The sequence below is a fragment of the Bidens hawaiensis genome, unplaced genomic scaffold (genome assembly GCF_021521415.1).
Source record: "Bidens hawaiensis isolate Kalapana, Puna unplaced genomic scaffold, B.hawaiensis_p1.1 tig00028322_1, whole genome shotgun sequence".
NCBI classification, from domain to species: Eukaryota; Viridiplantae; Streptophyta; class Magnoliopsida; order Asterales; family Asteraceae; genus Bidens; species Bidens hawaiensis.
In genome coordinates, this window is record NW_027494625.1 from 184,671 (window position 1) to 211,549 (window position 26,879).

The following is a 26,879-nucleotide window of genomic DNA, read 5'->3' on the forward strand; positions in this document are numbered from 1 at the left end:
TAAGTCATCTTACCTAGGTGATTCGTTTTCTTATTATCGTTAAATCCCGTTAAGTTTCCCGTTAGTTTCGTTACACCGTTAGTTAAGTTAAGTTAGATAAGTTAGTTTAGATATATAAGTTAAACAAATATATTATTTAGGCAGGAGTTGAATAGGGTTAGTAATCTGAGCCACCTCACGTGTCTTTGTGTTCGACATCCGGACTTCCTGACAGTGCTGCTACGCGACCGGTACACTTGCCGTTTGTGTGAAGCTTAGTTAGGATTGTTTGGTTTTATAAATTTAAAGCTTAGTTGTGAGTAGTAGTTTTCATATATACATTTTCGCACATCATATATTGGTTTTTTTTATTTATTTAAAACCCCCACTCCCCCAACGGCTACATCCAACGCCTACATTTCTTGGAAAACACCCCCCTTCACGCGTGACAACCATCACGCAAAAATATCTTTTTAGCGTGACAAGGGGGCGGCGGCGGTGTTGAAAGTGCCATCACGCGTGATGGGGAGGCCACCACGCACCGCCCCATCCGCCCTAACTCTACCCGTTTATTTTGTTAAAAGATTATTGAAAAGTACTAAATATAAACCAATTTTCAACCGTATAAAATCACCACACCTCACCAACAATGATTAAAGGAGTGCTTGCTAGTAGAACCCTTCCTATTTGTTTAACTACAAGCATCTTAGGTCAAAACAATGGCATTGTTGCAATAAGAGACACAAGCATGTGGTCAGCTTACTTTCTTTCCATCAGTTTCTTTTTGTTCTATTCATTTTTAATCTATCTTCACCCATCCTATTAAGTGATTAATATTTCTCCATCGATCCAAGTTACTGATGGGCCTGCACGTTGATTTAAAGAATCGTCAAAATCATATGGCTTCTAACCTTAAAATGTAGACAAGTTTATTTATGACTTCTAACCTAAAAAGTAGACACATTTATTAGAAAACACATCATACTTTCAAATTGAGCCCACTAACAAAATCTATCATAGAATCATCCAAATAGTCAATAAGTAAAGCATAACTTCAATGTTCATCAATCATGTACTTACAAGAATGAAAAAAAAAAAAACTGTGGGAATGTGGTATGTAAGGTTTGGCATATGATCAAATTATTCAATTCTGGTCTTCATGTCATGAGATAACATATAATAAATTTTGAAACATATTGTTCAAAACCACTATCAAAAGGATAATAACATTTGAAGCAAGTCTACATGAGCTCTCTAACATTATACTAAAAACTACAAAAAAGAGATCAACGTGCATGATGGGTAGAACCCATCACTTAATTCAGTATTAATATATGTTAATGATGGATCGGAGTCAAGTTCATTTATTATAATAAAGTCTGTTCACAAAGAGAATTGATAAGCACCAAAATTACAAACCCTAAAAAATCCCAGATTAGTGAAATTGCAAACCTGAAAACCTCATAATCACTTAAAAGAATTAAGAGACACTAAAAAGCAAATATGCAAACCTCCAACCATCTGTCATGTTCACAGACTGAAGAATTCATCACGAATTGGAATTCTTATACAAATCAATTAAACGGCCAATCGAATGTGCAATGATGTTACAATTGAAACCTACCAATAACTATGGTAGAAAAAACGAATGCAGGGGAGGATTCATCGATATGAATGGTGCAATTAAGTCGGTCTTGAAGAGTCGCCGGAGAATTAATGAGAACATAGTATAGCTATGTCGGTAGGGAAGAGCAATAAATATTACGGCGTCTCATGTGAAGTTGAAGGGTTATTATAATTTAAGGATGAGTATCATTACAGAACTGTTAAATTATTTAAGAACTTGAAGGAACCCTTAAAAACTAACATTTTTTATAAATTTTTTTGTGTGTCAGTGTTAATTGAGTGTAGTTTTATCACTTTTCTATATCTATATTTACAATTACAATTTTAAAAATTAGTTTTTATACATATCTATGCTTTTTTTACACCTATGTAAATTTGTTAGTTATAAATTTTACACATATGTAAACTTGTGATTAACATATGTAATAAAAACTTTTTATATAAAATATGATAAAACTACTATTAAATAATGTTAATACATAATAAAAATTTAAAAAACGTTTGGTTGTTTAGAGTCCCTAAGAGTTCTTAAATAATACCAACCCTATAATGTAATATATATATATATATATATATATATATATATATATATATATATATATATATATATAGATTTATTATAACTAACAAAATGGTTTTAAAAAATATAAAAATGGATCTGCAGTGACCCGGGTCTTCATGACCACAACATACACAATCCACCACTGGACCAAACCTGATTTGTGTTTAGAAGACGGAATCTAATTATTATAATTTAACTTTCAACTTCATCTTCTTCCTCTAAACCCTAGATGTTCAATTCGTTTAATCCGTTGATTGTTTGCCCGATTTATGTTAGGGGTTTTGTTAGACGCTTAAAAACAATGAGAATACATATCTTACTTACTTGATTTGGTGCCGGAATGATGGTACTTGATTTATGTTAGGGGTTTTGTTAGACGCTTAAACGAAGCTTGGCCGGATTCGTACTTTGATGAACAATTTGGAAATGTCAGAGAGTTTGTTTGTGTAATATTATGTTTGTAGCAGACTTAGATGACGATTAAGGTTATTTTTATGTGTTCAGTTGTGTTGTTTGATGTTTATTACAAGCTATTAAAGTTTTGATTGTAATCCGATCGGTTTAGATTAATTACGGGTTTTTTAGGTTGTTAATGATGAAATAAATCACGAAATAAAGTTTATAATCAGTGAAGATGACGTTTGGAGTGATTAACGAATCAAAGCGGAGGTCATACGTGGCTTTTAGAGGGTCTCCGGAAATAATACGCTGCCACTGGCGATGCTCTTGCCGAAAAATTGTGGGGAAGAAGGGGGGTGAGCTTTTATTTTATTATTATTTTAAATGAAATTTACACTTTAAGCCCCTGAACTATCAAAACTTATATGTTTTGTTTGTAAACTTTATTTATCATTTGAACCTTGAACTTTATAAATATATATAACTAGATAAAAAATTTACATACTTTAATATCTTTGGTTTGTTTATTTTTTACACTCGTATATGTTGGAACTTGATTATTTTAAAACTTATAAGGCTCGGATATTCGTTATTTGAACAATATGCATATAAAGTAAACTTAAATGAGCTTTAAATCATTGAAATTTATATAAATTCATAAATTTCAAAAACGAATATATTGAAACCACAAAGCGGTTTGGTTTAACGAGTACAAATACATATACAAATACAAAAAGCTAACGAATGTCACAGTTCTCGAGGTTCACCTCTTGCATCCCCATCCTCTGGAACAATTTCCTTAACCGGTATAGGATAACTCTATTCTTCTTTACCCAAGCATCGGAGCGCATGTTCAAACTGATGCATCCTTTGATTCTATTATGGTGTTGTTGTTTATTCCAAGGTTCTTAGAATCATGCACAAGAAAACGAAGTGCACCACTAGGATGAATGTTCATATAAATGCACAATCCATTGTTTAGGTCCTATTAGTAGGCGTTTTGGTGGTGTCACCACTACCTTGGCTAAGAACCCCCACACTCGCAAGTATTTATATGATGGGTTATTTCCCGTCGATAATTAGTATGGCGTTACATCTTTCTTCTCATCGGTTATCATATTCAAGACATAATTCACCGATAAGATTGCTTCCCCCCCCATAAAAGTTTTGGCTTATCCCCAGAACTTATCATCATGACATTCATCATTTCTTTCAAAGGGCGGTTTTTGCGTTCCGCTATGCCATTTTATTGAGGGGGGTAAGGAGGTGTGAGTTCATGTATGATTTCATCTTTTGCACACATATACACAAAAGGTGAAACATATTCACCTCCTCGGTCGCTCCTTACGATTTAGTTGATTCTCAACTTCAGATTTGAATAAGATAAACTTACCAATAGCCTCGTCATTACTCTTAAGTAAGTACACATAACAATACATTGTACTATCATCAATTTCTTGAGGGCTTCTAAAGTCTGGGTGTACTCCTCAAGATAAGGTGTATCAAATCTTGCCTTGGCCACTGCACCCAGCCTGGCATGAACGTGATGAAGTACTTGTTCCCACCATGAGTAGGAATTGCTTTTATATTACACACATCAGTATGGATCATCTCAAGGGGTTCAGTGATTCGTTCAATCTTTTTGAATGACGATCTCGTTTGTTTTTCTTCGACGTAGGTTTCACATGTATTATTTGAGTCGATATCGAATGTTGGTTGCAATTAAGTTTAATCAAATGTCAAATAGAATTAAAATTAACATGACCTAGTCTACCATGCCAAACATTAGAAGACTCAAGCAAGTAAGCAAAACTAGAAGCATTTTCATGCATTCCATTAACAACAATTACATTCAACTTGAACATACCATTGAGGGCGTCGCCCTTACCAACGTACACACCATTTTTGGTCAACATGAACTTATCCAACTCAATCACCATTTTGAAACCAAACTTGTTCAACTGCCATCCCGACACAAGGTTCTTACGAATTTCTGGAACATGCAACATGTGGAGATACCATTGTTTCTGGTACAAAAGTTCCTATAAAAAAGGGAAATGCCCTACCTTTGAGTGCGGTTTGAACTATTGATTTACGTAATTGGAAGTAACCAACTAGGTTTACAACGAAACCTAGAAATCGATCACTGATCCAATTTGAGTACCTCTACAGGATAGAACTCAACAGAAAACTAAAAGTAACGACATAAAGTGATTGAGTTCAATAGTTCCTCATATAAAATTATTGACTCTAGAGATATAGTAATATGGAGAAGATAAAATTGTTTCAAGCACCGATAGAACCGGAAGCGCCCTTTCTTTCAAAGAGAAGAGGACAGATTATTCACATTTTATTTGATGGTCAAAGGCGAATTGAAAGTTAAGCAGCGGTAATTCTAAAGATTCCCCCGGGGAAAATAGAGATGTCTCCTACGTTACCCATAAAATGTGGAAGTATCAGCGTAATTTCATATAGTCATTCGTTCTGAATGCTACATGAAGAACATAAGCCAGATGATGGAACGCGAAGACCTAGGATGTAGAAGATCATAAAATGAGTGATTCAGCAGATTTTGATTCCTATATATCCACCCATGTGGTACTTCATTATACCATATATATAAGATCCATCTGTATAGATATCACCATCTACATCCAGAAAGCCGTATGCTTTGGAAGAAGCTTGTACAGTATGGGAAGGGGTTTTGATTGATAAAAAAGAAGAATCTACTTCAACCGATATGCCCTTAGGCACGACCATACATAACATAGAAATCACACTTGGAAAGGGTGGACAATTAGCTAGAGCAGCGGGTTCTGTAGCGAAACTGATTGCAAAAGAAGGGAAATCGGCCACATTAAAATTACCTTCTGGGGAGGTCCGTTTGATATCTGAAAACTGCTCAGCAACAATCGGACAAGTGGGGAATGTTGGGGTGAAACAGAATAGTTTGGGTAGAGCCGGATCTAAGCGTTGGCTAGGTAAGCGCCCTGTAGTAAGAGGAATAGTTATGAACCCTGCAGACCATCCACATGGCGGTGGTGAAGGGAGGGCCCCAATTGGTAGAAAAAAACCCACAAGGGGACAAAGTTAGTTCCTTTCTAGAAGTCATCTTCAAAACCACATTCCCCTCACTTTTAACTTGTGTCGTGTTGGAGTTTCCCATAAAAACCTTTTCTCCATTAGTCACCTCCTTCAGGGAGCTAATAAGACTTTTGTCAAAGCACACATGACGGGTAGCCCCCGTATCGACCCACCAATCCTTGTTATTTTGCCCAACTAAGTTAACTTCGGTGACCAAAATCGAGAGGTCCATGACCAGAGCAATAAGGTTATCAACCTCACTAACCATGTTCACATGTCGAGCATTTTCTTTCTTTGGAAGCTTGCACTCGTTGGCCCTATGGCCTTGCTTTCCACAATAGTAACGAGTTCCTTGGAACTTCTTCTTCTTAACTCCCTCTTGGGACCAAGGTTGGAGCCTTTCCCATGATTCTTCTTTCCACGCTTTCCACCGTTCTTGTTTCCCTTTGAAGATTGGCTATGTTCAACAACATTGGTCTTTGCTGTTCCAGGACCATCAATACTTTTTAGTGAAACTTTGTTATCTTCTACAATAAAAAGGAGAATCTTTAATGGTTATTTCCTTCCGCTTATGCTTAAGATAGTTCTTGAAATCAACCCAGCTTGGAGGTAGCTTTTCAATCATAAGAATAACTTGGAATGTTTCGCTGAGCGTCATTCCTTACGCATGAATATCGTGAAGAATAACTTGCAAGTTTTGGACTTGACTCATGATAGATTTTGAGTCTATCATTTTAAATTCCATGAACTTAGCACCGCGAACTTGATGGTACTCGTATATTCTGTTTTGTATTAACGTCCAAGGACTCCCATAATTCTTTGACAGTCTTGGCTTTGAAGTACACATTGTATAGCGCATCCACCATACCATTCAAAACATAATTCCGACATAAAAAGTCGAATGACTCCAAGAATAAACCCCACTCACTGATTGAGTATCCATTTCCCTTTCATCAACTTAGGGAACAGTTTCAGTCAAGAAACTTGCTAGGTTCAACTTGGTTAGATAAAAAAACATCTTTTGTTTTAACTATTTGAAATTCACACCGGTAAATTTTCTAGTTTTTGGCATGCGATGTACCTGCATTAGGCAGTGGTGCAACCAAAATGGTTGTGATAGCAACAACAAAAGTTATGATCGCAGAAACAACAGATTTCATGGCAAAGTTTGTTAGAAATACATGAACAACTACTAGAATATGTTTAAGTTTGTTAGAAATCCGAATGATAATCTGAAACAGTAAACAAATAAAGCAAGAAAGCAGCAACAACATACCGCCGGACTTGATCACTTGCATGAAACGAAGACGGTGCAATGTTGTACCGGAGAAATTGAGAGTGATATTGTTTTTGTGTGTGTTTGAACTGCTGCCTTTGATATGGTTTTATAGCCATAAAACCCGTAACTTAATAATGACCACTAGTAATATTGAATAATGGCCATTAGTGCAGTTTAAACCGAGAAATAATGATCATTAATAATCATTGCGAAAAATAGTGATCATTAATAATCATACAAGTTATGCAATGCATCAATTAGTAGTCCCAAAAAAAAGTGCAAAATACTACCTCACGCGGGCCCGGGCTTTCAAAACTGTATTCATCTCCGCGGGACGTGCGGGCACTCTCGAGTTCGAAGAAATTCTAGTCCAGAAACCCATTTTTCTCACCCCTCCCCTTGCACGAGGGTAGGACTGCGGTAAAAATATCATAAAGCTTCAGTAGAGTAGTAAAATACTTTACCTTATAAACAATTACTCAGTTTATTCCCACACCAATGTGGGACAAGCATTTACCACATTTACATTTAACACTTTCAATCACACTTATACCCAAAACTTCTAACAGTCTCCACATGGGTAACCAAAAGAAAAAAATCCGTGAGGCGATGGTGGTTTGTCTCGGCCAAATCAAACAATATTATGGTACGACGGTTAGTTGGGCTATTATAAATGGTATCAGAGGCAAGGACGGGCAAAGTGAATATCCAGCTTGCCATTCTTGGTTCGTCGATGCTGAATTGAGGGTTTTCATATACGTAAACAATAGATACGTTATCACAATATACGAACTTTTCTTTGCAAATTAGGACATGTAGTTCAAGGAGCAAGTTATGTAACCAATTAGCTTCCATGACTATGTTCACTACCCCATATAGACTCCATTTGCTAACCTCTTTATATTGCTTCAACACTATATATAAGGTGGTATGATGCCTCTTTGAGGACCATAGGATTAGGTTGTCGCATAAAAGCACCCAACAACTAGATGTCAAGTTACGTGTAAATGACCCATGCCTAGCCTACGCCTAAATACAGTATAATGGATTGAGTAGAAGAATTATGATTCGTAGACAATAATCAAGAATGCCAATATATAATGAAGAATTCACTTCATAAAAGTAAATTGAGGCTCTCAAGGGGCATGTATAAACATACAATCTTTTTGCATAGCGTATGAAAAATCTGGACGTGTTTTGTCTAGTATTGAAGAGCACCTGCAAGCCTTTGGCATAAAGTACCACCAGTAAGCAACTCATCATCTAAAGCAATGAGTTTGGTGGATGTGTCAACAGGGGTGGCGCACAGTTTGCGCGATGTCATGGTGGTGTGATAAAGGATGTCATGTGCAAGACTGAGACAAGTTATTGATGGACAAGCGGAGTTTTTGAAAATGCTAAGGACGGTACTAGTGGTAGTCGGGTTAACAACCAGGCTAAATGCATCAAGGCAATCCATACAACCGTTTGATATTTACCATAACATGCCAAAAAGGCCTTGTAGCATTCCAAAGTACTTCCTTTTAAAACTTTTATAGTTATATACTGTAAGTGTATATGCCATAAGCTTTTTGAAACATATATACGTCATATATGTTTTAACGTGTATAACTTACACGCCGTATAATATACGCGGCTTGTATGTTTTCATGCATATGTAATTTTTCATTCTATGATAATAAAATTTTCCTTCCCTGTTTCATTTCTTCTTTTCTTTTGGTGTCATCGTTTTCAACGATTACATGATATCAGAGAAATGTTCTTAGTCCTGCTCTTTTGATCAATCGGTTTCTCTCATTTTTCCAGTTTTCTTATCTTCTTCTAATCATTTTCTTTGATCATTCTTCTGTTTTGTTCGGGATTTGATTGTTCTTTGATCAATTTCGTTCGTTTTATTCAATCTCTTTTGAGATTTCATCTCTTTTCTACCTATTTTCATCTTTCCAGAAGCTTTACCCGTTCAAACCTCATCAAATGCTCACAACATGTCATATTCTTGTTTTTGAATAGTGTCTCAAAGTTTCAGATCATTTATCATTCATTCTCACTCAAAAACTTGTTATAATCTTCTTGCTCAACTTATACGTCGTATATATAAGTTCTTACTTTCACAGCGCATAAGTTTATTTTCTTGATCCGTATATGTTTTTGGTCTTATACGTTGTGAAAATCTTGCGTTTATCTTATACATCGTATTAAATATATGGCACATAAGTTTGTTTTATTTCATTTCTTTATTTTGTGCGAGTATTTTGTTCTGATGTGTTTTCATTGGCAGCTTCGAACATTTCTGTTGTTCCGAATATGTCTATTGATTCCTCTATCCCTCTTTACCTTCCCCTTTCATATCATCCATGTATGATTCTCATTTTGAAATTTTTCGATGGTATTGGATTTGGAGCTTGGAAGAGAACAATGACGAATGCTTTGTCAGCTAAAAACAAGTTCAGTTTCATCAACACTCTAACCATTTCGGATAATGAGCAACATCTGGCAGTTTAGCAGTGTTATAACGACATGGTGATCACATAAGTTCTTAACACTCTTGCTCGTGACATTAGTGATAGTGTCTTGTATTCTGAAACTGTTCAGATTCTTTGGAATAAGCTTAATTCTTACTATGCACAGGAAAATGGTGCTAAGTTTTATCATTTGTAAAGGAACCTTTGCCAAATCACTCAAGGAAGCAGTGATATTGCTACCTACTTTGCCAATATGAAGTCTAACTGGGGTGAGATGTATGCGATTAATACCATGCACCTGTGGAGCTGCTCATTCTTTTGCTAAAAGAGATGAGGATCAAAGGCTAATTCAATTTCTTGCTGGTCTTAATCCTAGCTATGACATGATCAGAAGCAACATTTTGATGATGCACCCCTTCCTTTTATCAATCGTTCATACGGTATTCTCATGCAAGATGAGAATCAAAAGGAAATTCACACCACCAATGATTTCACTGCATCTTCTGCATCTATGAATACAAGCTGTGGAGGTCCTATTAGTGGAGGAACATGGGAACATAGGAGAACTTTGGTGTGCACTCATTGCTAGAAAAATGGGCATTCAATTAAAAAATGCAATAAACTGATTGGTTTTCCCCAAGATTCCAAGTTCACCATAGGAAAGAAGCTTGCCAAGCTTGCTGAAGATAAAAAAAAAATGGTCAAAATCAGTCTATACAGCAGCAAGGAATATCTCAACAACAATATCATGATTTGATGGATTTATTGCAGCAAACTATATTTCAACTTGATACTTCAACCACATATGCTGCTAACAGTGCCACAACCATAAATCTGGAATCTTTCCGAGGTATAATGTCTTGCAATTCTATTAGTCCAAATGAATCATTGACACTGGTGCTAATGATCTAATGATCATATGTGTCATGATCAAAATCTGTTTTCAAGCGTTTCTTTGCTTAAAAAATCCAATCTTCATCACTCTTCCTCATGGCACATCCTTCACAGTCGATCAATATGGAGTTGTTCCTTTGACTGATAATATATCCTTGTCAAAAGTTTTTTTAGTGCCACATTTTAGAAATAATCTTCTCTCGTGTCAATATTATGTTATGATACTGACGGTATTGTTCTTTTCTCTAAAAACACGTGTGTCTTGGAGGCCCCTTTGTTTTTACACTGTTTTGGCAATCTCGAGTCTTTGTAACTTAAGTAATTTATCTTTATATTAATGAAAGGGCATGTTGGTAATTACCAGTCCCATTCGTTAGTTTATATATGCTCATTCATTAAGTATTTTAACGAATGAGGCTACAAGTTATTGTTCGTGTCCATTCGTTAAGGGTGTTTAACGAATGGACCTAATTGTTATTTTTATCCATTTGTCATGGAATGTTGACGAATGAGGTATAGCGAATGAGTCATTCACTATACTCATTAAGTTATGTATAGTGTGAAGACGAATGAGGCCATTCGTTACAGACGATGTAACGAATGACATTCATCTTCTATATATAGATTGTTAGCCTTTGTAATTAAACAAGTGTTCTAATTATTCTCTTACATGCTGTTACTCTACCAAATTACACTCTCACTAAACACTTCATTCCTATTGCTAATCACCTACACATATCAAATAACTAGATCCTATATATCAAGTTTGATATGAACTAATTAAATTATTAAGCTCATCTACAAGCTCTCTCAAGTGGTATCAGAGCTATGTGTAAGATTGTGTTCGTGATTTAAGGTATTACAATGTTGAATTGACTGATAATTCATTGATTAGTTATTTAATTTTGGACCTGAAACTGATTTGTTGATTTTGGTTCAATCGGCATGCTGAGATGTTTAATTGATGCTGAATTGATCAACATTTGGTTCATAATCAGATTCATGTGATTCCTGTTGAGTGAATTGTGTTGTTATGGAATGGATTTGAGTTGGATTTGATATCGAGAGAAACATAGGTTATTGTTTTTGTGTATTTTGTATTTAGCCTTGGTTTGAATTGGAATTAGAGGTTTGGATTGGTTCGGGGTTGTTCGCGTGGATAAGACGAGAGTTGTAAGCTATTATTTGTGAGTTTTGGTTAAGTTTTGGACGATTAATCCATCAGTTTGTGCTCGTTTGGAATGTGGTTTGAATCTAAAAATCGCTCTGGAAATTGATTGTTGAAGATTTGAAGATTCACAGAATCCATTCGTTATGGTATAACTGCCCATTCGTTATACTGTATTGTGACACGTGGCAAGTTTGTTACAATGGAATAACCACTCATTTGAACTGTAGCTTACTTGTGATCAGCCATTCGCTACAGAAACACATTCGTGCTTATCCATTCGTCATCATGTTTCTGATTCGCGAATCCTCATTCGTTACAAAAGCACATTCGTGATAAGATCATTCGCTACAGAAACACTGTCATGTTCGTTAACATATCCGTTACCTTATTCATTACCATAATCATTATGCTATTCGCCATACTATCCGTTATGCCATACGCTTGATCATTCGTTTGTTGTTCATTATCATTGACTCTTTATTCGTGATAGTCATTCGTTATAGAGATTCGTGAAGACTGAGGTATCATTCGTCACTTGATTCGTGATTTCCATTTGTTAACATAACCCATTCGTGTGTACTGTTCACTATTCATTACTATTCACAAACCCATTCATGACAGATCTTATCCATTTGTTATCAATAGTTACAGCTTACACCCTTAAGTTTTAAGTTTGGACAATTAGTAACTAAAACTTCAATTTATAATCATTTAACCTATATTTTGAAATGGCTGGTTATTACGCACTGGCATCTCAAAATATGTTGATGCAACAGATGCTTCATCTAGATGCTGAAATCGGGTCACATTCTAAGTGTCCCCGATTGATGAAGTTTAGCGACTTTGCAAAATGGGAATCAAGATTCCGAGCACATCTAGGTTCCGTACATCATGATTGTTCGTTATGTCTTGATAATGTGTATACTGCACCTATGATTGGTGATGCAACTACTGGTTTTGAACCTAAGGCATTTATTTCCTATACTCAAGAAGAGAAGAAAGCTTTGGAAATTGAAACAAAAAGATATTCCACTTTTACTATGGCATTATCTGACAATATTTTTTAACCAGTGGGAAGTATTAAAATATGTGCATCTTTGTTTCAACACATTAAGATGAGAAGTATGGAAAAACAGAAGAAAGCAAGAAAGTTATATTGAAGTTCCAATTCAAAAATTTTAAATTATTGAAGGGTGAGACTGTTGAGGACATGCTGACTAGGTTTAATAATCTGATTGCTGAGATGAATAAACTGAATATGGAACCAAGTGAATCAGATAAGATTGATACTGTTAAGAATGCACTTCCGAATTTTTATTCAACTTTTTTGATGGTGTTGAAAGAAAAACAATTTCTTCAAAAATTAAGATCATTCTGCTATGAAGTTTCTGTAGAAAATAGAAGATTACCAATATGACATTAATTGCCAAAAGTCTTCAAAAGTAACTTAAGATCCGACACTATATGGAGGGTCTATACCTTTGAGCAGCAATACAACTCCAATCAATGCATTTCTGACTCAATCCTCTCAAGATGTACCATCATCATTTACTGAACCAATGCCAAATGTTTGCTTCATGGCATCTGGTTCAAATACTCATTCTGGTGGATCAACTGGTGTAAGTAATGTCTTACTCAACCACTGAACGTCAACATGAAAGAAGCTAAACAACACTTTGATTTTCTTAGTGCTTTCATGAGTTCATATGAAAATTTGGTGTGTGGTAAAATTACCACGAGTGAACTGACGGATGAAGATTATGATCAGATTGATCCGGATGATTTAGAATTGATGGATCAGAAATGGAACATGGCTATGCTCATTCATAAAGTTAAGAAGTTCATGGAAAGAATTGGTAAAGATTTACCGACATTGAACAAACGGGTTGGCTTCGAAAAGCTTAAAGTAAAATGCTGCAATTGCCAAGACTTTGGTCATTTTGCCAAAGAGTGTGACAAGCCAAAGAAGGAATACAACGGACCCCGCAATCAAGACAGAAGTTCGGGTGGCAAGAAGTATACTAATTTAACTGAAAAAGCTTCTGGGGGTGATTATTCTAACGCTTCTTGTTCACAAGCTCTACTCACAGTTGAAGGAATTGACTGGAATCAACGTGTCACACCCTCAAAATCCACTAACGGAGTTTTACCGTCAGAGGGTGGGAACTAACAGGATCAGAATCATTAGTTATAATCAAACACCATATTCAAAGTTTTTAAACCACAAATATTAAAGTTTAAATATGTGCGGAAGCGTAAATCATAAACCAAGTGTTGTGTCACGCAGGACGACTTAAAACCCAATTAATAACAGTTTAAAAACAAGTTTGCAAAAACTATAGTGTTCAATGAAATGCTTGTTCCTACACCGCGCGCCCGCCTCGGCTACCTGAGAATAACATACTAAAAGTGTCAACACAGGGTTGGTGAGTTGACATATATAAATAAAGAAAATGTTTGCGTTTGCGTTACCAGATAATGTTAAGTCAATTATATATCAAAAGGTAGCTAGCCTATAAAACAAGTATTACTAAGTGTTCGACACCGAAGCTGACTGTTTATCAATTGCCTTGCCACCATGTCTACCACGACCATGGAAATTGTGTTAGCCAAGATTACACCCACTCGACCTGCCGTCGAGTTTAGAGTTGGGTGGGGTTTGTCAAACCCAGTAGTACTACTCAACAGTGATTCGCTATTATACAAATACTAAACGGTTCGATGTTATGAAGGACTTTAGTTGGTTTGTTTGCCACTTAGCCTTACAAGTGATATATAACCAATAACAAAATCTAAAGCGTTTGGAGTATGTTATCCCCCCCTAATAAAAGCGTTTAAAAGAGTAACAAGGGGACGTGAAAGTCACTGTTTGCAAAGAATTCAAAAACAAGTCAACCGAGAGATGCGCGTCACAGAAAATCCTCACTAGCGCTCTAAAACAAGAATGAGATTTTCTAAGTATTGGAACTATTATTGAGTCTCTAGACTCGGCACATAATACCTATGTATGAGATACGTTTCGTGTTTCGTTTGTGAATTATGTGTGGCTCGACAAACACATTGGTGACACGTTACATGTGTAAACAACTACATAAGTATCAAGTACTAACATTGTACATTACTAGTAATTATTCCCCACAAGGGCAATTTAGTCAAAAACATAGCAAATATCGATCAACAAACACGTTTCATGTATTTTCACATAGTTCAGCAGCTAGTTTTATCAAGACAGAATTCTACTTGGAAAGATTACTCAATTCAACAGATCATAACATATCAATTAATTTAACAAAAATCGTCACAGAAGCACACATGAGCTAGATTACCAGAACTATTTTTATTGTATTTTTATTCCACATAGTTTTCTCACAATGATCAAAACATTACAGCAAACTCATAGCAGTCAAAATCATGCGCAACTGAACGATATTTGCTATTCCCGATAAATGGTAAATTCAATTAATTCAAGACCAATTGGGTTAGATTCTTAACTCAATATGTTAACTTTCAGAAGTGGAACTAACCCATATGGTCTTGTAGTTTATGAGATAGGATAATTTCAAAACATCCTAACAGCAGACCTCACAATTCAGACTTGCACTTCAGTTTTGTAAAATAATAAAAGTTAACTTTTGCATGTCCAAAAATTACAAACTTGGACTTTTTAGAAACTAGACTCAACCTAGTACACTGTAGTATTAATAATTTCGACCAATTACCACATTAACATTCAGTTACAGTCATCCAAACATAAATTTAACAATCTGTCCAGTACCAGTTTACATCAAAACTCAACATAACAACAATCTATGAATCATAATCCATGCATATAACACTCTAGACACAAGATTAACCAACCATGCATATCAATTTCACATTACACACATAGTTAGGGTTTTTCTTGAAACTTTAAAATCAAAGAACAAGTGATTAACAAGCAACAATAACACAACTAGTTATCAATTTCATTAGCAATTCATCATCAAGCATATAATCAAACCCTAACTCATCTTAATCATCAATCTTCGAGAATTAGGGTTTTGATTAACCCATTCAATACCAAAATTTAACACATAGAATGCATAGAGGAGTTGTTAATTACCTACTGGCTCCTTAATTCTTCAACAAAACTTGAAAAAAGGTTGTATGTATGTGTGTGTGATGTGACGGCATCCAAAGGAGAGGGAGGGGGGGGGGGGGGGGGGCGATCGGTTATGGGGAGGGGGTAGGGGTTTAGGGTTTTGTTATTATTTAATATTAATAATGTTACACAATGGTCCCTCTACTTCTAGTTATTAAATTTCTAGTGTAAATAATAACTCTTGACTCTTGAATTTTGTGTTCTATGTATAAATATCAAGTAGCATATAACTTAACACATTATTATCAAATATTTATTGTTTTGATGTTTGTCGTTTGTTCACCAATGGTTTGAGTCGACTCGTGTGCGTTTCAGTGCAATCCCGAAAGACTACATGTGTAGTGATTGTCAAACGTCATTTAAAACCCTAGTTTAAATGTAATGAGATGTGCGTTATAGTTCTGGTGATCGTAAGTTTGAATTGACGGAGTTTGGATTAACGGAGTTAACCTGAAATTGACGAGTGTCACACAACGGCTGCTCGGAAATGACAATCAAGCTAACCTTGCTGTTTTTTAACAAGCTAAAAACTTTCAAGATGCTCAAGGTGACGGGTTGAATACCGAGAGCGACTCAAAGACTGAAAGACTCAGATATCTCATGCAATATGCAAACAACCACTTTTTCATGTATGGAAAAGATTGATGATGTTAGTCCTAATCTTGATTCTTATGTGTCTAACTGTGAAAATTTAACTTCTGAAACTGTTAAATTATCTGAAATTGTTAAATGTGATACTTGTGAGGAATCTAAGCCAAAATACGACTTGATTCAACCTCAAAATTATTCACTATTGAAAGAAGTTGCTTCAGTGAAAGATAACTATAGGCAATCATTAGAATCTCAAAAGAAATCTAAAGAAAGTTCGTCCCGAAATTTAATTCATACCTCTGGTGATTTCTGATGGTTTGACGGCTTTCGCGGTTTTCGGTGTTTGGTCAACCCTTCAAAAATGTGAGGATATCTTTTCTTCATTTGGTCCTCGCGTTCCCACGGAACTCTGGTCCACGTTTCGAGTTCCAACGAACCTTAACGATTGCAATTTTGCTGTGCTTGAGTGTTTTGGTTTCCCAATCCATAACTTCGACTGGTTCTTCGATGAAGCGTAGCTGTTCATCAACTTGCAAATCGTCCAACAGAAAGGCATTTCTTCAATTTGGATACATGGAATACATTGTGTATGCTACTGAGTTCCGTTGGTAAATCCAGTCGGTACGCTACCGGACCAATGCGCTCAGTTATCCGGTATGGGCCAACGTATCGTGGATTGAGTTTGTTTCGCTTTCCGAAGCGAACTACACCTTTCCAAGGTGAGACTTTGAGTAAAACTTGGTCATTCACTTGAAATTAAAGAGGCTTTCGGCACTTGTCAGTGTAACTCTTTTGGCGATCTCGTGCTGCTGCCATGCGGTTTCGGATTTGGACAATCTTTTCAGAGGTTTCAAGTACTAATTCTGGACCAGTGATTTGGCTATCACCCACCTCTGCCCAGCAGAGAGGTGATCGACACTTTCTTCCGTACAACGCTTCAAACGGCGCTACTTTAATGCTTGCGTGGTAGCTGTTATTATACGAAAACTCTACCAAAGGCAAGTGAGGTTCCCTACTTTTTCCGAAATCCAACACGCATGCACGCAACATGTCCTCCAAGGTCTGAATGGTGCGCTCACTTTGCCCATTCGTCTGAGGGTGGTACGCTGTGCTCATATCAAGGCGGGTGCCTAGTGCACTCTGTAGTAACTTCCAGAAGTGCGAAGTGAAACGGGAATCTCGATCAGATATGATTGAGACAGGCACTCCATGTCTAGACACTACTTCTTTCATATAGATGCGAGTCAGTCTTTCCATTTTGTCCGATTCCTTGATTGCTAAGAAGTGTGCAGACTTAGTCAACCGGTCAACGATCACCCAGATGGTATCGCATCCCGTCGGTGTTTTGGGTAATCCCGTGATGAAATCCATGGAAATGTGTTCCCATTTCCACGTTGGAAGTTCCGGTTGCTGTAGCAGACCAGATGGTTTCTGATATTCTATTTTGACTCTTGCACAAGTCAAGCATTTGCTCACGTAGGTGGCAATGTCGGCTTTCATGTTTGGCCACCAGTAAAGTGCCTTTAGGTCATGGTACATTTTATCCGAGCCAGGGTGGATGGAATATCGGGACTTGTGTGCTTCGTCCATCACTAGGGTTCTCAACTCTCCGTATCGAGGGACCCAAATCCGGTTTTCGAAATATCGGACCCCGTCCGATTTGGTTTCAAGTTGCTTGTTCATGCCTCGCATGAGTTCTGATGGGAGATTATCGTCTTTCAAGGCTTCGAGTTGAGCATCACGAATCTGATCGGGTAAGTTGGCGTGAATCGTGAGTTGTAATGCTCGCACTCGTCTAGGTTTATCGGTTTCTTTTCTGCTGAGAGCATCAGCCACTACATTGGCCTTGCCAGGGTGGTACTTGATGGAACAATCATATTCCTTAAGCAGCTCGACCCAACGACGCTGTCGCATGTTCAGCTCCTTCTGATCGTAGATATGTTGGAGACTCTTGTGGTCGGTGTAAATGGTAAACCTGGTACCGTACAAGTAATGCCTCCATATCTTAAGAGCAAAAACCACAGCTCCGAGTTCCAAGTCATGGGTCGGGTAGTTCTTCTCGTGAATCCATAGTTGTCGAGAGGCATAGGCTATAACTTTCTCGAGTTGCATCAACACGCAACCGAGACCTTGTATCGATGCATCATAGTGCACTTCAAAGTTTTCCGTTCCCTCGTGGAGGGCTAGAATAGGGGCGCTACAGAGTTTGGTTTTCAGCAGTTGGAAGGCAGATTCCTGCGTGTCACCCCAATTGTACTTAGTACCCTTGTGAGTCAAAGCGGTGAGGGGTTGGGCAATCTTTGAAAATCCCTCGATGAAACGTCGGTAGTAGCCAGCCAGTCCTAGGAATTGTCGCACCTCAGTGGAGTCTTAGGTGCTTCCCAGTTTTTGATGGCTTCTACCTTGCCGGGATCAACATGGATTCCATTCTCATTGATCACATGTCCTAAGAAGTGAACCTCGCGAAGCCAAAATTCGCATTTCGAGAGTTTAGCGTACAGTTGTTCCTTCTTCAGCAATTCTAAGATCAACCTTAGGTGTTCTTCGTGGTCGGTCTTGTTCTTGGAGTAGACGAGGATATCATCAATAAAAACAATCACAAACTTGTCGAGGTACGCCTTGCATACTCTGTTCATGAGATCCATGAATACGGCTGGTGCGTTGGTTAAGCCAAAAGGCATAACTGAAAACTCGTAGTGACCGTACCGAGTTCTGAAAGCCGTCTTTGAAATGTCTTCTTCGCGCACGCTTAATTGATGGTAACCAGATCTCAGATCGATCTTCGAGTAGTAACTCAATCCTTGCAGCTGGTCGAAGAGATCATCAATTCGGGGTAAGGGAAAACGGTTCTTAACCGTCACCTTGTTCAGTTCTCGGTAGTCGATGCACATGCGGAAAGTCCCGTCCTTCTTTCGAACAAACAAGACAGGAGCTCCCCATGGTGATGAGCTGGGTCGGATAAAACCTTTATCCAACAAATCTTGTAATTGAGTGGACAACTCTTGAAGCACCGTCGGTGCGAGCCGATACGGGGCTCGCGCTATGGGTGCTGCACCGGGGGCCAATTCGATTTGGAACTCGACTTGTCGAATAGGTGGGAGTCCAGGCAAATCCTCCGGGAAGACTTCTGGAAAATCTCGCACAATCGGTATGTCTTCGATTCGCTTCTCCTCCGCGGGTTTCTCGAAAATATGAGCTAAAATTGTTGGATGCTTTCGTAATTATTTATGCGCCTTCATGAGGGTGATGACGCTGGTGGTCATGCCGCTCTTCTCGCCCTGGATTGAAATGATTTCGCCGGAAGGGGTAGTGATGTGGACTATCTTGTCGTGACATATAATCTCCGCTCGGTTCTCGGATAGCCAGTCCATGCCGACAACGACATCGAAACTACCCAGTGTAAAAGGCATAAGGTCGATATCAAAAGTATGACCCGACAGTTTCAACTTACATCCCGCAAGTACATGAGTTGTTTCTATAGACTTACCGTAGGCTAATTCAACAGGAAACTTAGCATCTAACGGGGTTGGAGTTAAGTCTAAGAGTTTACTAAAGGCTTTCGATATAAAACTCCTATCAGCTCCAGTGTCAAACAAAACAGAAGCAAAACAGTCGTTCACAGGAAACTTACCGGTAACCACATTCGGATCGTTGCGGGCCTGGCCCGACCCAATGACGAAAGCTCTACCTTTACCACTGCTTCTGCCACTGTTGCTGCCTCCATTGTTCTCATTCTGCTTTAGTTTGGGGAAATCCTTCCTGAAATGACCCTCTTGACCACACTCGAAACACCTTTTAGTCGCCGTAGGCTGTTTAGGAGTACCCTTTGCCGCTAGGTCTCCCCTACAATCTTTAGCCTGATGACCCATTTTTCCGCATCACAGACACTTGATACGGTCGCATGAGCCAGCATGGTGATATTTGCACTTGTTGCATTTCGGGTACTTCCCAGCATAGCCACTCGAACCCTGCCCGCTACCGTTGTTGTTATTGTTGGAACCCTGATTATAGAAGTTCCGAGCGAGTTCAGGTTTACGGTAGTGTTGTTGCTGTGGGGGGTTCGATGATGAAGACCTGGTGTTGTCGAATTTCCTCTTTCCATTACCCGAGTTGTTGTTGTTGTTGTCAGTGATTGAGTTGTCTCGGGTTTTAGAGGTGGAACCTCTAGGTGGTAACGCACCTTGTGCCATTGCCTGGTCCGTCAGTTTGTGAGCTAATCGGATCGCTTGTTGAATTGTATCCGGTTTGGAAGACGTCACCATACCCTGAATATGTGGTACCAACTCATCGATATACATCTCGATTCTCTTACACGGCGGGTCTACCATCCGTGGACACATTACTGCTAGCTCATGGGAACGGGTGGTGTAGGCTTCAATCTCGGAACCCAACATTTTCAACGACCAAAATTCAGATTCCAACTTCGCGATTTCCTCTCTAGGACAATACTCTTCCCGCATCATATTCTTGAACGCTTCCCAGTTCATAGCGTTCGCCAAATCCAACCCAAGAATTTGCACATTGGAGTTCCACCAAGTGAGGGCAGAATCCTCCAGTGTCACAGCAGCGAACTTAACCCTGCTGGCGGGTGGACAGTTACACATCTCGAAAGCTGACTCTGCCTTCTCAGCCTAACGCAGGAAACCTATGGCTCCCTCAGTGCCCTTAAACGAGTTGGGCTTGCAATCCAGGTAGTTCTTGAAAGTACAGGCTCCGGCTGGGCCTCCGGCTTGATTCTGAACATGTGCAGCTAAAGCTGCCGCCGCATGGTCATTCAATAGGGTTTGGAGTTCTGCTGCGGTTGGGTTGATGTTTCCGCGACCATGCCCAGCGTTTCTTCCAGCCATCTCTTAGAATCACAGCATAAAATGTTAGACATGAATTCTCGGTTTCATATGCAACACACCATACATGTAATAAAAGGTAGGTAAGAAAGAAAAATAAAAGAAGCAAACATCACATCACAACCATATAATAATCCAAATAATAATTCATGATTAAAACCATTGTATTCGATACAAAGTATTTAAAACCAATCCTTAAAATCAAAGAAAATAATAGTTTGGATGGAGACAACCCCTCCATCTAGGTGTTGTCATTCTTGGATGTCATCGTCTGAGGACACCTCTGAGTGTGCCTCCGGCTCAGCTGGCTCCTCCTCCGGTTCCTCTTCGGGTTCCTCCTCGGGGTCTTCCTCGGGTTCTTCCTCAGGTTCTTCCTCAGGTTCTTCCTCGGGTTCTGCTGCATTCTGGGCAATTTGCGTTTGTAAGATATCACAACGCTCTAGAGCTATCTCTGTCCGGGATCTCGCCACAAGGAGTTGCTCTTGCAAATCTATTATCTCTGCTTGCATTTTTCTCATTATCTTCATTTGTTGATCGTTAGCCTCATGCGCTTCCTTCACAGCTTCCTTCAGGCGGAAAATTTCTTTCCTAATCTCGGTTCCATCTCTTAATAATTCGGGAACGTTCACTTTCGTCGGGCGAAAAATCCGCGTCACGCTCTAGACAGGAAACAACAGCTGCGAGAACACGCTCTATCGGTTCGGTTGTGGGTGGTAGGGTGTTGGGGTATGCAGGACGGCTCGTGTGAGGTAGTGGGGGAACTTGCTCGTGGTAAACCATACGCCTGATCAGACTCGGGTACCACTCCCAGCTAATGTCATCGTCGTACATGCCTCCAGATAGGCGATGCCTCTTCGGTGCAGGGGCTTCTAGTTCCGGGGCTACTCGGGGTGGCGATGAGGTAGGTAGTTACGGTTCCTTTCCATGGGCATGAGTCACCTGGTCAGATGATGATGATGGTGGCATCGACATCCCTACAGGATAAGTTGTGTATGCGCGCGTATGAGTGAATGAGGTAAAGAGATAAAGATAACGAAAGACTAAATAAAATATATATGCAGTACGTAGAAATTATAACTAATGGGTCGTTGCGGTTATAGTCTAGTATGCATGCAAATTCTAGTTCGCTATAACCAATGGCTCTGATACCAATCTGTCACACCCTCAAAATCCACTAACGGAGTTTTACCGTCAGAGGTTGGGAACTAACAGGATCGGAATCATTAGTTACAATCAAACACCATATTCAAAGTTTTTAAACCACAAATATTAAAGTTTAAATATGTGCGGAAGCGTAAATCATAAACCAAGTGTTGCGTCAAGCAGGACGACTTAAAACCCAATTAATAACAGTTTAAAAACAAGTTTGCAAAAACGATAGTGTTCAATGAAATGCATGTTCCTATACCGTGCGCCCGCCTCGGCTACCTGAGAATAACATACTAAAAGTGTCAACACAGGGTTGGTGAGTTCACATATATAAATAAAGAAAATGTTTGCGTTTGCGTTACCAGATAATGTTAAGTCAATTATATATCGATAGGTAGCTAGCCTATAAAACAAGTATTACTAAGTGTTCGACACCGAAGCTGACTGTTTATCAATTGCCTTGCCACCATGTCTACCACGACCATGGAAATTGTGTTAGCCATGATTACACCCACTCGACCTGCCATCGAGTTTAGAGTTGGGTGGGGTTTGTCAAACCCAGTAGTACTACTCAACAGTGACTCGCTATTATACAAATACTAAACGGTCCGATGTTATGAAGGACTTTAGTTGGTTTGTTTGCCACTTAGCCTTACAAGTGATATATAACCAATAACAAAATCTAAAGCGTTTGGAGTATGTTATCTCCCCCTAATAAAAGCGTTTAAAAGAGTAACAAGGGGACGTGAAACTCACTGTTTGCAAAGAATTCAAAAACAAGTCAACCGAGAGATGCGCGTCACAGAAAATCCTCACTAGCGCTCTAAAACAAGAATGAGATTTTCTAAGTATTGGAACTATTATTGAGTCTCTAGACTCGGCACATAATACCTATGTATGAGATACGTTTCGTGTTTCGTTTGTGAATTATGTGTGGCTCGACAAACACATTGGTGACACGTTACATGTGTAAACAACTACATAAGTATCAAGTACTAACATTGTACATTACTAGTAATTATTCTTAACTCAATATTTTAACTTTCAGAAGTGGAACTAACCCATATGGTCTTGTAGTTTATGAGATAGGATAATTTCAAAACATCCTAACAGCAGACCTCACAATTCAGACTTGCACTTCAGTTTTGTAAAATAATAAAAGTTAACTTTTACACATCCAAAAATTAAAACTTGGACTTTTTAGAAACTAGACTCAACCTAGTACACTGTAGTGTTAATAATTTCGACCAATTACCACATTAACATTCAGGTACAGTCGTCTAAACATAAATTTAACAATCTGTCCAGTACCAGTTTACATCAAAACTCAACATAACAACAATCTATGAATCATAATCCATGCATATAACACTCTAGACACAAGATTAACCAACCATGCATATCAATTTCACATTACACACATAGTTAGGGTTTTTCTTGAAACTTTAAAATCAAAGAACAAGTGATTAACAAGCAACAATAACACAACTAGTTATCAATTTCATTAGCAATTCATCATCAAGCATATAATCAAACCCTAACTCATCTTAATCATCAATCTTCGAGAATTAGGGTTTTGATTAACCCATTCAATACCAAAATTTAACACATAGAATGCATAGAGGAGTTGTTAATTACCTACTGGCTCCTTAATTCTTCAACAAAACTGGAAAAAAGGTTGTATGTATGTGTGTGTGATGTGACGGCAGCCAAAGGAGAGGGAGGGGGGGGGGGGGGCGATCGGTTATGGGGAGGGGGTAGGGGTTTAGGGTTTTGTTATTTAATATTAATAATGTTACACAATGGTCCCTCTACTTCTAGTTATTAAATTTCTAGTTTAAATAATAACTCTTGACTCTTGAATTTTGTGTTCTATGTATAAATATCAAGTAGCATATAACTTAACACATTATTATCAAATATTTATTGTTTTTATGTTTGTCATTTGTTCACCAATGGTCTGAGTCGACTCGTGTGCGTTTCGGTGCAATCCCGAAAGACTACATGTGTAGTGATTGTTAAGCGTCATTTAAAACCCTAGTTTAAATGTAATGAGATGTGCGTTATAGTTCTAGTGATCTTAAGTTTGAATTGACGGAGTTTGGATTAACGGAGTTAACATGAAATTGACGAGTGTCACACAACGGCTGCTGGGAAATTACAATCAAGCTAACCTTGCTGTTTTTTAACAAGCTAAAAACTTTCAAGATGCTCAAGGTGACGGGTTGAATACCGAGAGAGACTGAAAGACTGAAAGACTCAGATATCTCATGCAATATGCAACCAACCACTTTTTCATGTATGGAAAAGATTGATGATGTTAGTCCTAATCTTGATTCTTATGTGTCTAACTGTGAAAATTTAACTGCTGAAACTGTTAAATTATCTGAAATTGTTAAATGTGATACTTGTGAGGAATCTAAGCCAAAATACGACTTGATTCAACCTCAAAATTATTCACTATTGAAAGAAGTTGCTTCAGTGAAAGATAACTACAGGCAATCATTAGAATCTCAAAAGAAATCTAAGGATAAAATTGAGGGATTGCCAGTTAGTAATCATGATCTGAAAGCAGAACTTTTAGTAAAACTAACAATGAATGAGAAACAATTCAAAGAAATCCTCAAACAAAGAACAAAAATAAATGAGCTTGAGATTGATGTTCTGGAGTTGAAATGCAAACTAGACTAATTTAGAAATTCATCCTTTTTGTTGAATGAAATAATCGAAGTATCTGGTAAACAAAAGGGTTCTAAAAATAGTTTAGGCTTTGTTGAAGTTCCTCCACCGTTTCATGATGACTATTCCCAAAATTCGTATGCGGGAAAATAAGAAGTTGTTAATGAACCAGTCATTCATGAGGAGAAACCTAAACTAAGTGAAAAAGAGATATTCACTGCTCAAACATCAACTCAAGGACCACATATTCAAAGCAACAAAGTATTTGTTGAGGAGGTCATCATTGAAGATGTCGTTGAACCCAAAACTGTACACAGAACAGAATATTCCACATTCGAATCACATCTTGTGTGAACCTCAAGAATTTGAGGAGGCTGTGTACGGTTCAAGTACATCTAAATTGAATAAGACAAAACCAATTAAAGTTAAAGCTAAGAAATCAGAAAAACTGAAAATTTATGATGAGGATTTAATACGTTTCATTAATCCTTCTCTTAATGTCAACACTGGTCGAGTGTTTAAATTAAACGGTCTTAGTCAAGTTTTCAATGATAAAGATATTCAACTGCACTTAGTCAAGCCTGAGTTGATTGAGAGTATTTTTCACAATGAGACTTCAAAATTACAAGATCTTGAGCAAGCATTTGCTAAATCTAAGTTATCAAACACAACGGATTTATTGGTTAAAGCTAAACAGTTGTTAAAATCTTATAAGAAAGTTCAATTTGTGAATTCGACTTGAACTAACACTTTACAGAGTTTCTCTGATTTCTTAAACCTAGATTTGTATATGAAAAAGAAATCTGTTACGTTTAATGACTTGGACAAAGTACATGTTTTTGGTGTTTCTAGTAATTCAACTGTGCCACAAGCACATGTCAAACCATGACATCCGTTTGTGGATATGAAAACATGTTTCTTATGTGATGAACAAGGACATGTTATCAGGAATTATAGATTGAGATAGAATAAGAATGTTAAATCTGTTAACACAGAACATCCACAAAATGTTCCGGTTGTTAAAGAATTTCTTAAAAGACCACAATTTCGAGAAGATGAAACCCACATTTTGTTTGAAAATGTGAACCCACGTAAGGTGGTTCATGTTGATGAAAACAATCTCAAGTTAAAATCCAAATTGTTTGTTCCCACACAACCAATTTGTAAAAATGTGAACACAAACGTGGTTCAAGCTGCATATCTGAGACGAAAGTCTAAAAAACCCGTGGCTTATTCACAAGCAACTAAACCACATTTGGATTCAGTTAATTTGAAATTTTCTATTGAAATTAAAGAGGTGTCTAAGACTGAGGCCTGAGCTGCCTTTTTGGACTAATCATGTTTCCTTTATTCGCAGAGTTTATCCTAGACTATATCAGAAGAAATCTGGATCATGGATAGTGGATGCTCTCGTCATATTACCGGCAATATTGACCTACTAACCAATTTCAAGAATACTCAAGGGGGTTATGTAGCATTCGCGGGTAATTCTGGGGGTATGATTACAAATGAAGGAGATGTATCGAATGGTAGTATTACATTCGAGAAAGTTAATTATTGTGATAATTTGGATCACAATTTATTGAGTTTTCTCAAATTTGTGATAATAAATACACCACTGTGTTCACTGACAAGGAGTGCAGAATACTCAAACCAGGATATGTCATTCCAGAAGATATGGTTGTTATGCTGTCTCCTCGGTCAATTATGTGTTGAACATGAGTACTAAAGTATCGACTTCTACGTCTGTTGAAACGTGTTTCGTCTCTAAGGCAACTGAGAAGGACTTGATTATGTGGCATAGGCGTATGGGTAACATTCATGTCAGAAAGATGAACCATCTTATGGCAAATGATTTGGTGGATGGGGTTTCCCTGAAGCACTTCAAGTTGACCGATCATTGTGTTGAATGCAAGAAGGGAAAGCAAAAGAAGAAGTCGCACCCCACGAAGTTATTTATGAGTTCTAAATGTTAGTGCACGGTTTTGGTAGTCTCGAGTCTTTGTAATCGCTTGTAAT